The sequence below is a fragment of the Brachycentrus maculatus genome, unplaced genomic scaffold (genome assembly GCF_059751285.1).
Source record: "Brachycentrus maculatus isolate JH-2025_06_01 unplaced genomic scaffold, ASM5975128v1 h1tg000061l, whole genome shotgun sequence".
NCBI lineage: Eukaryota > Metazoa > Arthropoda > Insecta > Trichoptera > Brachycentridae > Brachycentrus > Brachycentrus maculatus.
The window spans coordinates 292,501-306,226 of NW_028280815.1; the positions used below are offsets into that span (position 1 = coordinate 292,501).

At 31.5% G+C, this 13,726-nt stretch overlaps 1 protein-coding gene across 1 annotated transcript in view; it reads right to left on the reverse strand.

Annotated features, from left to right (window-relative positions):
• Window positions 1-9,496, reverse strand: part of LOC148311512 (retinaldehyde-binding protein 1-like) — a 43,811-nt gene extending 34,315 nt beyond the window's left edge. Inside the window, exon 1 of the mRNA XM_088256500.1 lies at window positions 9,192-9,496. The gene's annotated coding sequence lies outside the window, so the exon portion shown is untranslated. The remainder of the gene's footprint in view (window positions 1-9,191) is intronic.
• Between the last annotated feature and the right edge of the window lie 4,230 nt (window positions 9,497-13,726).

The window sequence follows — 13,726 nt, forward strand, 5'->3', positions numbered from 1 at the left end:
GTGGTCCGTTAGTTAGATTTATGCGTACATTACATAAATACTATCAAAAGGCATTGAGCACTATCAGTGACCTTAAATAATTATTTGAAATGTCTACTATTTTTCATTCAACTTTTTTTTTTTAAATATACGTACAATCATCTCGTTTACCTTGTACGAAAATATTTAATTTACGTATAAATAATTAATAATTATACATTAATATAAATTTATACCGACTATTGATCGGATAATTTATGTGTAAGCATTGATTTTATTTAAATTGCGATATGTTAGATTTAAAAAAAAGGTAATCGCTCAAATTAAATCGATAAAATATATTGTACTGTTTATTGACCCATTTAAATATATCGACTTCTTATGCATTTTGTATAAATGACTTTTGTACAATGTTTTTAAAAAGGTTTATTCCTTAGTTTTGACATCGCAACAGAGATGAAGAAGAATATGGAAGGCTGAAATGCCATATATATGTATACTTGTATTTGACAATAAAATGCAAACATTTGAAATTTCAGTATATATAAAACATTTTTTTCATAAATTGATTCGACAGTCACTTTGCGGTAAAATTTATCCATTTTTAATTTAAGTTTTACTTAGTAAATACCACTTTTTCTTAAAATCTACTGTAACATGTGTTTCGATGCATTCCGCATCATTTTCAAACACCGTGTTTTCAAATAGTGATATTTATTAAGTAAAACTTACTATTACTACTACTACTACCATCACGTCGTTTCCCCGCAGAGGTAGGCAGAAAGGATGGAACACCACACTCTTCTGTCCTGACATACACTCCTTGCCTCCTTAAGTAAAACTTAAATTGAAAATAAAATAAATTCAAATTTATATTACGTTAAATATGCACAAAAACGTGTTTATTCAACAAGTTATTATCAATTTTATACATTATTTAAAAAAATGGATACTAAAAAAACCCACTGAAATATGTTGTAATCGGATTTATTTGTCATACATTTTTTGTATTAAATAATGATATGCTGTTTGAAAAATTAACATATTCAATTGATAAACAATTCACTGTTTATTTATTTTTTTATTCATTTAATATGATAATTTTATTTATTTATAACGTGTTTTAACTTAATGAAACGAGAAAAAAGTAGAAGAAAGAATAAAACAAAAAAAAAGACATACAATACCTCATAAGTATGTACTTTTTATTTTTATTTACACTGCATATCAACCAGATATTGACACACGCAGTGGCGAGCACAGAGTATTTAATTGGGTTTAGCAAAAAAGGCAGACAGTAAGGTGAGGTAGGCACTACTTAGTATGATAGGGTAGGCACTGCTTTTCTGCCTACATGAAATGCACACCCCTGCACACATGCGTTTTACCTTGATAAGATATATGCAATACTTGAGCGTAATCGGGTCAGGAGTCGGTACAATTGTCAGGTCAAATGAGGAGATGCATGAATGTGGAAGAGACGAAAATTGTTATCAAAGACAAAGTGGTGTTGCGCTTTATTCTCTCAGCGTAAAAAGTGATCACTTTAACCGGTCCATAACAGATTGTAAGAATATTTCAATTAGCTTGAATTGTCATTAATATGATTTACATTTTGAGTGTGTCCAAATACTTGTTCACAAAACTGGATTATATCCAATTATAGGAGTTATCTTTAATTTTATTTTTTGACATCTCATCAAAGATGAAGAAGAATATTGAAGTATTCTTTTCATCTCACTAATAGATGTCTCTAGTGAAGTTCTAGTGATCCAAGAACAATGTTTCAAAATTGTTTCATATATATGTGGTTGTCAATAATGGCTAGAATTGGTGAATTTTACATATGTGTAATGTTGTCACTTAAACAAGCCTATGACGGTTGTCAGCTCCATAGATGCCCAGACTTCCATATTCTTCTTCATCTTTGATGAGATGTCAAAAAATAATATGAAAAATATTTAAATTACCATGAATTTTCATTGATTTGTTTTGCTGTTATAAATAACTAGAACTCGATAAGCAGAGATATTTTGAAATATAAATCATTCGCATATATATTATAACATGAATCGATTACCACGAATTAAAGTCGAATAGATATCAGATGATTTTTGAAAGTTACATCAACACCTTTAGGTCCGATTGACACAAAATAAGAAAAAAGATTTTTTTTTTTATATTTTCATTATTACATTTTTTCCTCATCACAACAAGGATAAAGTAGAACACGGACGTCTTAGTCTTTACAGGACTTATGACTCGTCATAGGCTGGTTAAGTGATCACTTTACACACGTGCAATATTCACTGTGCTACCTATGATTGAAAACTACACAACTCAACGGTTTAGAACTCCGAGATATATGTTAACTCCTTGATATTGTAAAATAGTTTTTTGGTTTTAGTATTATGTTAAAAAAGGTTAAAAATTCACCATGTATATATATATATATGTGTGTGTGTGTGTGTGTGTGTATTTTTTTAATGTTTAATAAAAAAATATCATTAATCTCATGACAAAGTACGTATGAGTTTACGACAGTCATTCTTGTTAGATTGGGAAAATCTTTTGTTAAGCAGATACTTTTGTTTTAAATTTTGTTATTTTTTAGTGCATCATTAGTTTGATAACCAATGAAGTACGACTCAAATAAAATTACATAATTAATACAAGTTAAATTCATTCAAGTCATTAAAATATCAATTAATTTTAAAGTATTATTCTACATATATTTTAGAATGTTCATGTTAATTTTATATTATATATATTTTTAATATTTTATATTGTACTACAATTATTATTATTTGTAAATTCCCAGACTCCAACGTGTTAATTGGAAACCATTTTACTATTAAAATATGCAATGCCTGTATTAAAACATATTACACTGGCCATTAAACTTAAAAATTAAAACTTTCTACCCTGTTCATAACTTTTTTTAAAAGTTATCTTATTTATATAACTACTGTCTCAATTATCTTAACGATTCTATAAAAGTTAACGTTTCGATATTTATTTGTTAATTACGTTAATATATCATTAAACTTTTGTTATAAAAAATTTAATTAGTACCTGATAAAATGCAAAATTGCTTCCGCGTTCATTTATTAAAATATTAAATTATTATTAAGGGAATCGAAAGAGAACATGTATTTAAAGATATTCATATTACTATAATTTTACTTAAAATCAACGGATGGAGTATTTTTAAAATACATCCCAAAATTTTACAAAACAAGAAATTACATTACCGTTGTGGTTCAGTGGTTTATGTCACAAACTCTAAGTCAGAGTTTCTCGGTTCGAACCCTCTCCACCACAATTTTATTATTATTTTTAATAATTATATTTTGATATTTTTAATTAGTATTTGTGTTTATAATAAGAAAATATTTTTTTCTTTATTAAACAAAAATTATGAAGATTTAAAAAAATATGATTTTGAAATTCAACACTATTCATAATAAAAATGTCAATAACTTACAAACACAAATTAAAAACACGCTACCCACATATTCGAGTTTTTCGTTTTCTTTTTTAATTGTTATTCTCAAATTATATTCATTTTAAATTTAAGTTTTACTAAGTAAATACCTTAAATAATACAATTAATAAATTAATAGAAATTGAAAATGGAAATATATTACCACAATGTAACTGCCGAATCAATAAATGAAAAATTATATAAATATATATATATATATATATATATATATATATATATATATATATATATATATATATATATATATATATATATATACATATATACAAATATACATTTCTTTTGGCTCGTCTGTAGGCAATAAGGATACAATAGCATACCGATAATAAGTTATTAAAACATAATTTTCGAAAAATTTGGCCTTAAGAAAATAGTGTGGTATAAGTAAGTAAACTGGTGTTGCAATGGTTTGAGTTCAGTCACCACAAAGTAAATAGGATAGACAAAGAAGATGTGCACATTCCAAAGTAAACTCGCAGACAAAGCAATTTTTTCTTAGCGTCTCTTCTTTTCAATATTTCAACAATTTCCCATCAAATTTAAAGCTTGTTTGTGATTTGTTTAAATATCGCTTTAAATTGCCAAATAAACGAGCTATGGTAAAGGGGAAATTTCAATATTTCCGAAGTATATTTTTATATTTTTAAGAATATTTTTAATATTTACAAATTTTAAAATATACTTTAATTTCATATTTCATACAAATAGTTATCAAATTATCAAAAAAAATATTCATAGTAATGAGTAATTATAATATAAATAGGTATATATATATATATATATATATATATATATATATATATATATATATATATATATATATATATATATATATATATATATATATATATATATATATATATATATATATATATATATATATATATATATATATATATATATATATATATATATATATATATATATATATATATATGTGTCCTCGGTTTCTAACTACATAATATGTAATTACTAATTTATAAGGCGAAGGTATTCATACATATTATGTATTCATACATTCGCCTTATAAATTAGTTTTACTGTTTTTTCTTCACTTATTCAATTCACATGCCCAAACCATTTCAATTATTCACCTTTCTTAATTTGATATTTATTTCTTAGTCTAGTAAAAAGTTTTCTAAATAAGTTTTTAATGAAAAGTTTACTCAAATGTTTTCTGACATGTAAAATAATAATATTGCAGTATTTTAAAGTCTACCAGTTGCATCTTTTTTTAACATCGAGTTGAATTTAACCAGCAACCAGTTTTTCTTTAGAATCTTGATCGTTATTTTTTACAGTCATTGAACTCGACCATCAAAATCTTCCATACTACCATTTTGACCAATCCTGCATCATATATAGGATGTTTTATGAGAAGTACACAAATTAAAATTTTCCGCAATAAACTGATGGTGGAATCCGCCGTGTGGCATGTTGCGGCATCTTGTTGAAATCACAGCTCTGTCACATCAATACCATTAAACTGAAGTACGAAGTCAGTAAACATGGTTCTGTGGCGCTCTCCATTGACCATAATATTCTGGCCAGCATCGTCTTTAAAAGAATATGGGCCAAGGATTCCACCTGCCCATAAAGCACACCAAACAGTGACTTTTAATGGATGTAAGGGCGTCTCGACAAAGGCTTCTGGGTTTTCTCCACTCCAAATTCGGCAATTCTGCTACTGAAATAGCCACTTAACCAAAAATGTGCTTCATCGGTGAATAAAAAATGCCTTAAAAAAGAGGATCAAGCTGAATATTGTTTTCGGCCCATTCACCGAATCTACGACGCGCATAATGGTCATTCAGTCTATTCATGGTGAAATGGCAAAACATACTGACTACAAATCAACTGTCAACTGTCAAATTAACAGTTCGTAGAAACAATATTGCCCGTTTAAAAACCAAGCCTCTAATAAAGACACCCTATACATATATTTTATTAATAATTTTTTAGTCCTTTCGGACAAGATGTTTTAATAAATTTTATTTTAATGATATTTCACTACGTCAGATGGTCTAATGACGTATGTAAGATACATAAAATAACCACTTTATCAAATGTTGGGTTCTGTGTCTTTTTTTCTTACGTTTTTTTTTAAATTCATACATCTATGGGTGAGAGGCAAAAAAACGTAACTGGAAGATACAGCCATTTTTGAGACAAAATATATACAGCCAGCGATCCTTGATTTAAAAATCAATAATTGGACGAGAATCGAGAGTGAAGTTTGAAATTTCAAGGACGTGTCACGTTTATTAGGGATATTTCGTTACACGAGAGAGAAGATAGATAAAACGTAGGAAGGAGAAAGACAGCTTTACATTCCGACGCCACAGGAGTGAAGTAAAAGAGAGCGTTGTATAAACAACGATACAAAGCGATGGGACAAGATAGTGTCGCACATGTGCGCGTTGTAGATGTACAAGTCAGACGCTATATATGAACAGCTGGGGTACTCATTGTGTAAGTAATATTTATCATTAAGTTTTTTGATTACTTGCATTTTTGTAATAGGTTTTTGTTAGTATTTTTTATTGGAAGATCAACGTCATCATGTATTTGAATAACGTTTTTTGAACGCAACATTAAAACAATGCGGTGCCCTATGCACCATTGCTGCGGTTAAGGGTTAGAATCATTTAAAGTATATTACAAAACCAATTTTAGGAAGAAAAACTGTTTTATTTAGCCGGAATTCTACATTGATCAAAATTACAACTAACGTATGAAAGGAATCCAACAACAATGATTATTTTTTATGTTAACATTAGATGAGTATCTAAAGGAGTAATTACTATACAAAAAGTCTAGTCCATCTCAGAATATGTAAAGGTTTTGTTGATAATGAGCAATAACCACATCTAATTGAAAATTGATGAGAATATAATAATAATACATTTATAAATAATTACGTATTTCTGAGAACGGTAGCTACTATACATGAGCATTATTTTGTGCAATTACGATGGTGCGAGTATGTGACCCCGGGTGACCTTACCAATCGCTTCTATTCACCTATTCCTCTTCTGAATAATTAGTATCTATTGTTTCTCCTGCATTTTTATTCTCATACACCAGTAAGATGGACCCCAAGAATTCTGCGATGGACCCCTTGGAAGAACAAAAAGGGTGTCGGAAGACCCCAAAAGAGATGGTCCGACGACATTGTCGCTGTGGGGGGTAAAAACTGGCTGCAAGCAGCAACCAACCGGAGGAATTGAAAAAAAAGGGAAGAGACTTGAAGAGCTTTTAACCTCCACTGCATATCCAGCAGTGGAGGTTAGAAGCCTCATAAAGAAGAAAAAGAAGAAGACACCAGTAATTTCCTTAAATCTAAGCTCCTTCACTTACGTTAGCTGTATCTTTACAAACATTTTGTCCGCCTCCGTAGTGTAATGGTCAGCACGCTCGGCTACCGTTCTGGAGGTCCCGAGTTCGATTCCCAAGGGGGGTAAAATAAATATTAGTTATTTTTTCACTGTCATATTTATTCAATATTACCCTGGACTGGTACCTGAAGCGGAGGGCTGATCACCTTTCCTTCATGTGTAAACGATCAAGATAACACTGCGTTTATATGACGCAGTGCCCTATGCACCATTGGGGTGCGGATAAGGGTTTTATTATTATTATTATTATTACAAACATCTAATCATCCATAGAGTACGAGACCTGATCATATTATTTAACTAAATATTCATTTTTTTCATCCGAAAATTTGAGATTGGATGGGGATCAGGACCGTCGAGGCGCTGTTTAGAGCTGCCCAAGACAAGGACAATTACTCTCAAGTGATAGTCGACGCCAGGGGACCTGACATGATTCACCATATTCGAAGAACTTATCATTAGAAGAAGAAAAAATCAAAGAACTCATCATTAGAAGGAGAATACTAAAGCGATATAACATAGGTAGCTACTTCACAAATTCTGACCTGACATGATTCACCATATTCGAAGAACTCATCATTAGAAGGAGAAAAAATCAAAGAACGCATCATTAGAAGGAGAATACTAAAGCGATATAACATAGGTAGCTACTTCACAAATTCTGACCTGACATGATTCACCATATTCGAAGAACTCATCATTAGAAGGAGAAAAAATCAAAGAACTCATCATTAGAAGGAGAATACTAAAGCGATATAACATAGGTAGCTACTTCACAAATTCTGACCTGACATGATTCACCATATTCGAAGAACTCATCATTAGAAGGAGAAAAAATCAAAGAACTCATCATTAGAAGGAGAATACTAAAGCGATATAACATAGGTAGCTACTTCACAAATTCTGACCTGACATGATTCACCATATTCGAAGAACTCATCATTAGAAGGAGAAAAAATCAAAGAACTCATCATTAGAAGGAGAATACTAAAGCGATATAACATAGGTAGATACTTCACAAATTCTCAACCAAGAGCAGCACCGACTATCAAAATTACATCTAACATATGAAAGGAATCCATCAACAGTGGATGTTCGTTATACAATGGGTAGAATGGTGAACGGTACATAGGTGTTTTAACGTAATCACTGGCCCTGCGATGATCAGACTTCCACGATAGATGTTGGAATGGTGATATAAGGTCAGAAGTTAAATAATCGACGGATAAACACGAGGAGATGAATGAATGTCGAAGATGCGAATATTGTTCGCAAAGCAAACGGTGGACCGTTTTTGTTGCAATGTGTTTTTTGCATGTAAGTTTTTATAATTTTAATTTGAAGCACTAACTTGATTGTGATTTTCCATTTTATAATTAAAATCTAACTTTGTTTTAAACTCACTATAAAATATATAATATTTATAGAGATTTTAAAACAAAGGTACATTATATTTTATAATTTTGTATATATATATATATATATATATATATATATATATATATATATATATATATATATATATATATATATATATATATATATCACCGGATTTTGAACCAAACAGGTTTTTTTTCAAGATATTTATTCAAGATAGTTATATATAAGATATTTCGTAATATTATAAAGGCACATTATAACCGTCTTATAAAAATATAAACAGGATTATTGACAAAGTATTTTTGAGAGCCTTATCGGTATTCGGCTTGTAATGGTGTTATTGTTAAGGAAAATCCGTTTCAAATCATACACCAATCATTAAAAATACCTGATTTTTTTATAAATGCCATACGATGCATCTTTTTTAATTCAAAATATATTTTACTGGCGTAAATTATAATATCCGCCTCCGTAGTGTAATGGTCAGCACGCTTGGCTACCGTACTGGAGGTCCCGGGTTCGATTCCCAGGGGGGGGGTCAAAAAAATGTAAGCGATTTTTATTTAAATATTTATTCATTATTACCCTGGACTGATACCTGAAGCGAAGAGCTGATGACCTTTCCTTCATGTGTTAACGATCAAGATAACGTTTTTAATTCAAGTTTTACTTAGTAAACACCTTGAAAATGATGCAGAATGCATCGAAACAAGTGTCACAATAGATTTAAAAAAATAGTGGTATATACTTAGTAAAACTTAAATTAAAAGTGGATAGATTTTACCACAAAGTGACTGCCGAATCAATTGATGAGATCAAGATAACACTGCGTTTTTATGATGCAGTGCCCTATGCACCATCGGGTTTGAATAAAGGAATGAAAATATAAAATAAATTACGGTATTTATGAGTGTAAAAGTACTTACTTTTCCGACCAAAAACTTTTAATTAACACAAGATCGCTAACTGCACTGCAATTCTTTTTTGTAAATTTTATTACGCCGACGATTTCACGATTGCAAACTCTTCAAATTGCATTGATATAATAGAATTGTTCATTAGCCACATTAATTACTTTTATATTGAAGTGAGCATAGCACTGACATAGTTACGAGAGAAACCGCCCGAGTGTAAATACTTCGGTACCTACTTAGTTGCAGACTGCGAAAAGAAAGCGTTCGGGAAAGCAGTCGAGGCGACCGAACGACGCGCGGCCAAGTGAATTACTGGCAATTTTGAAAAACGAGCGCGGGTAAAAAGTGACAGCTGGCAGCCAAGATGGCCGCCGCGGCGTTCGTGTCGGTCATCCTATGCAACAAACCTAATAACAATTATTAAGGTTGTTATTTTATGAAACAAAACGCAGGTAAATCGAATTGTTCTATCGTGATGGATAAGTCAAATGTCTCGTGATTGCTTCAAGGGAACAGGAAATAAACGAGTAAACTTTTAATGTTTGTTTTCAGTCGACGCATAATTATTTCCGAAACTTATTCGGACGATAATTTAATAACGTTTAGATCTTTAAGCCTTTCAGAACTGATTTTTTTTTAAATATTTTTATTGAACTTAATGACACATATTTTGATGCGTACACATTTAAAAGAGTAAAGACGAAGGAACAGTAAACAAACTTATAAGGCGAATGTGGTTAGCGTGTTAAGATACCGTTCGATACGGTCCGGGGGAGTGAAAATAAACATTGCTGATTTTACACTCTAGTATTTATTTCAATTACCATGGACTGGTACCTGAAGCGGGGGGCTGATCACCTTTCCTTCATGTGTAAAACGATCATGATAACACTGCGTTTATAAGACACAGTGCCCTATGCACCATTGGGGTGCGGATAAGGGTTTAAAAATAATAATAATTATTATTATTATTATTTCACATTACCCTAGACTAGTCCCCGAAGGGCAGGAGTGATCACCTTACCTTCGTGTAAGTAACGAACAAGATAACACTGCGTAAATAGGATGCTGTGCCCTATGCACCACTGGGTGCGGATAACGGTTAGAAAAGAAAATTTACAGAAGTATAACGTACTGCGAAAGGTTTTTTTAGATATTTTTTATATAGAGGTTTTGATACATTTTTATAATTCATCATACACTTAATTACAAATAACAAATGGCAATAATATATCCTTACTAAGTTTTCCCGTACATTTTATAATATTTATTTATAAAATGACAAGATCGAATAATGCTATCTATTTCAGATCTACCCTCCTCCATTATCCATTGTAATAGCGGTTGTAAATTAGTGACTTTATGGATAATGAAACTATTACTACAACCATCACGACGTTTCTCCGCAAGGGTAAACAGAGAGGATGTAATGCCACACTCTTCTGTCCTGGCATACACTCCTCGCTTCCTTCACATCCATACATTTAGTCATACATGCCCTCCGATTACGCAGACTTTTGACACCACCAGATTTTAGGTTCTGCCGTCTTTTTCGGCCTTCCCCGTTCTGTTCTTCTGGCACACACTCGCCACGTATACTTTCTTAGTCATTCTCTCTTTATCCATTCGCTCCACATGTCCATACCCCCTTAAATAATAAAATAAAACCCTTATCCGCACCCCAATGGTGCATAGGGCACTGCGTCATATAAACGCAGTGTTATCTTGATGGTTTACACATGAAGGAAAGGTGATCAGCCCTCCGCTTCAGGTACCAGTCCAGGGTAATATTGAATAAATATGACTGTGAAAAAATCACTTATATTTATTTTACCCCCCTTGGGAATCGAACCCGGGACCTCCAGAACGGTAGCCGAGCGTGCTAACCATTACACTACGGAGGCGGACGAAATAACTCTTTCTAATCTTTTCTATTATCCCTTGTTCAGCCTTACATTCCTTTCTCACATTTTCGTTTTTAATTCTGTTATACAATGTATTTCCACACATTCGTCTGAGGGAGCGCATTTCGAACGATTTTTGCGATGATAAAAGCAGGTAATGTAAAAATGTTCCGGCAGGCTGAAAAATATAGTAGTTACCTTATTATACAATACATATTCGATGGCAAATATATCTCGATAATTTCTATTATTGAGAGGATGATTTGTATATATTTTTAAATGTCTGTAACAAATAGATATGTATTTATATATGCACGTCACATAATATAATAATATCTCAGGCTTCAAACGCGATTTCCTCACTACTTATGACTAGTTATTGTCATCGTTTTTAATAAAACGTAGTTAATAGTTAGAAAAAAGAATTAAATAATAATAAACTTAGCGGTTGCATGCCATTGATTTAAAGAAAAAATATTTATACTCGCAATTATTTACAATCTTAACAATTTTTTTATTAAACTTGTTTTATAAAGGGAAAGAAAGTGTATACTTTGCGATGAATAATAAATTAATAGATTTATATTATCCACTGACACTTCGTGATGGAATTGCATTTTTAATATACCGTAAAGTGGGTATACATTGCACCAAAATACTGCATTTTTTCAAAAAATTGTCTATTCAGATCATGTTTTTTACTTTTTCTGAGGTTTCAACTATTGCAATGTAATAACACATATACCTGTAACATGTCTGACACATTTTTAAATATTTATCTATTTTGCCTATATTTTTTTTTAATATTTATGTTTTGGTGCAAAGTATCCCGGGGTAAAGTACAACTTTGCACCATGATATTTTCTCTACACTTTTCTTACTAGAATCCAAATTTATGCAAAGTAAAGGCTATCCTACAAGTTTCATTGCACTTCGTGAAGGGTTTTGGCTCACAGTTCACTAAATGCAGATTATATTATTGTATAATTATGGAAAAATAAGACACTTGATAGAATTTTTTTTTTTTAAATATTAAAAAATCTAACAAAAATGTTTTTTTTTCCAATACTGAAGGTTTAAAATTATATAAAATAAAAGGTGGATATTAAAACATATCGTTCTACATAGATAATAGGAATTAAAATTAAATTAGGTCTAAATATGGTCAAGTTCCGGGACGGTAAAGAAACCTCTTTTGGATTGCATTTTCGGTTCTTTTATGGAACCCACTACATCCTTCCAAGAATATTGAAGAAAGTCATCCTTCATCGGCCACTTATACGATTTGAGACTCTCCTGCATGGATTTAACAACTCTGTTTTTCTTTATTTCTAAAATCTGTCCCGGAAAATTTTATCCTTCATAATGAAATACGACTTATTCTCCCACCTTCTTTTTTACTGGTCCTAATGACACTGAGGAACAAATACGATAACTGGTTTCAGTCATCGTTTTTGTTCTTCTCCCTCTTCCTCAAAGCTTCCGTGTGAACTATTATCAGTTAATGCTAGATATGCTGGAAGTTTCAATGCGGAAGGTGGGATCATTGATGTAGTTGATTCAGGTGGCATTTGTGTCTCGTCAACGTTCATTTCGACATTTGGATCGTGAGCAATGCTCTTACCTGGTTCTATCGGTATCGTTTTCCTGCGTTTTAAGACTGAATTCTTTGGGTTGAATCTGTTTTCTTCCAAAAACTGTTGAAAACTCTGGCGCACGTCATCGTCATACGCTTTTAATGGCAACCGATTAAGCAACTGACTAGTTTTAGCAACAGTCAAGGCTTTATGTCTTTGCAAAAATGATGTTATCCATTCAGAGCCTGGTACGATGTTCTTTAATATTCGTACTCTTCTGCCAAATCTATCCAAATAGGCTATTAGAATGTAGCGAATGTTAAAAACACTCACTGGGAAATCGTACTCACTCATGTCTACTATGCAGTTTACGAAAGATTGCTCTTCGCCCTTGTCACATATCGGAGGTTTTCCCACAGGTTTTGTGTGCTGACCTTTGAGTTTATAGTTAATAGTCCTTCTGGGGATTTAGAAAATTTTTTCAGCCTTTCTTTGACTGATTGTACCATTTCGAATAGCCTCCAAACACTGCTCCACTCTCTTCGGTGTAAAATCGCAGTATCGTCTGGCATAAGGCCGCTGCTTGTGTGTTCTTGACATTTTTGAAAAAAATATACCATCAGGAATTAAGTAAGTACACTAAACCTATAGATATTTAGCAAAAATGTCAAGTTGTATTAGCCGTTTTAAGACTTTTGATCAAATTGATTAACTATGGCCCTTTGTGGATACTTTGCACCAGGTGCAATGTTACCCCAAATGTAGTCAATACAAGTAAGTTCTTAAAAAAATATAATTTTTACATAAACTTGACAACGTAACCAAATAATACAACATTTGAGAAAAGCAGGGCCTACCTACCTACGATTTAGAGACCACTCACTTGTTGTAACTTGTTTCAGTATACTGATTACATTGGATTTTTTCGGACACAATTTTCAGACAGAAAACTTTCTTTACGTTCGGACAGGAAATACGCATTGAAGCAATAGCGACCGAATGTTACTTCTTTAAACTAAAAAGTAGATTGAAGTGCCATCTATCAGAAACAATAGAAAAAAAATGA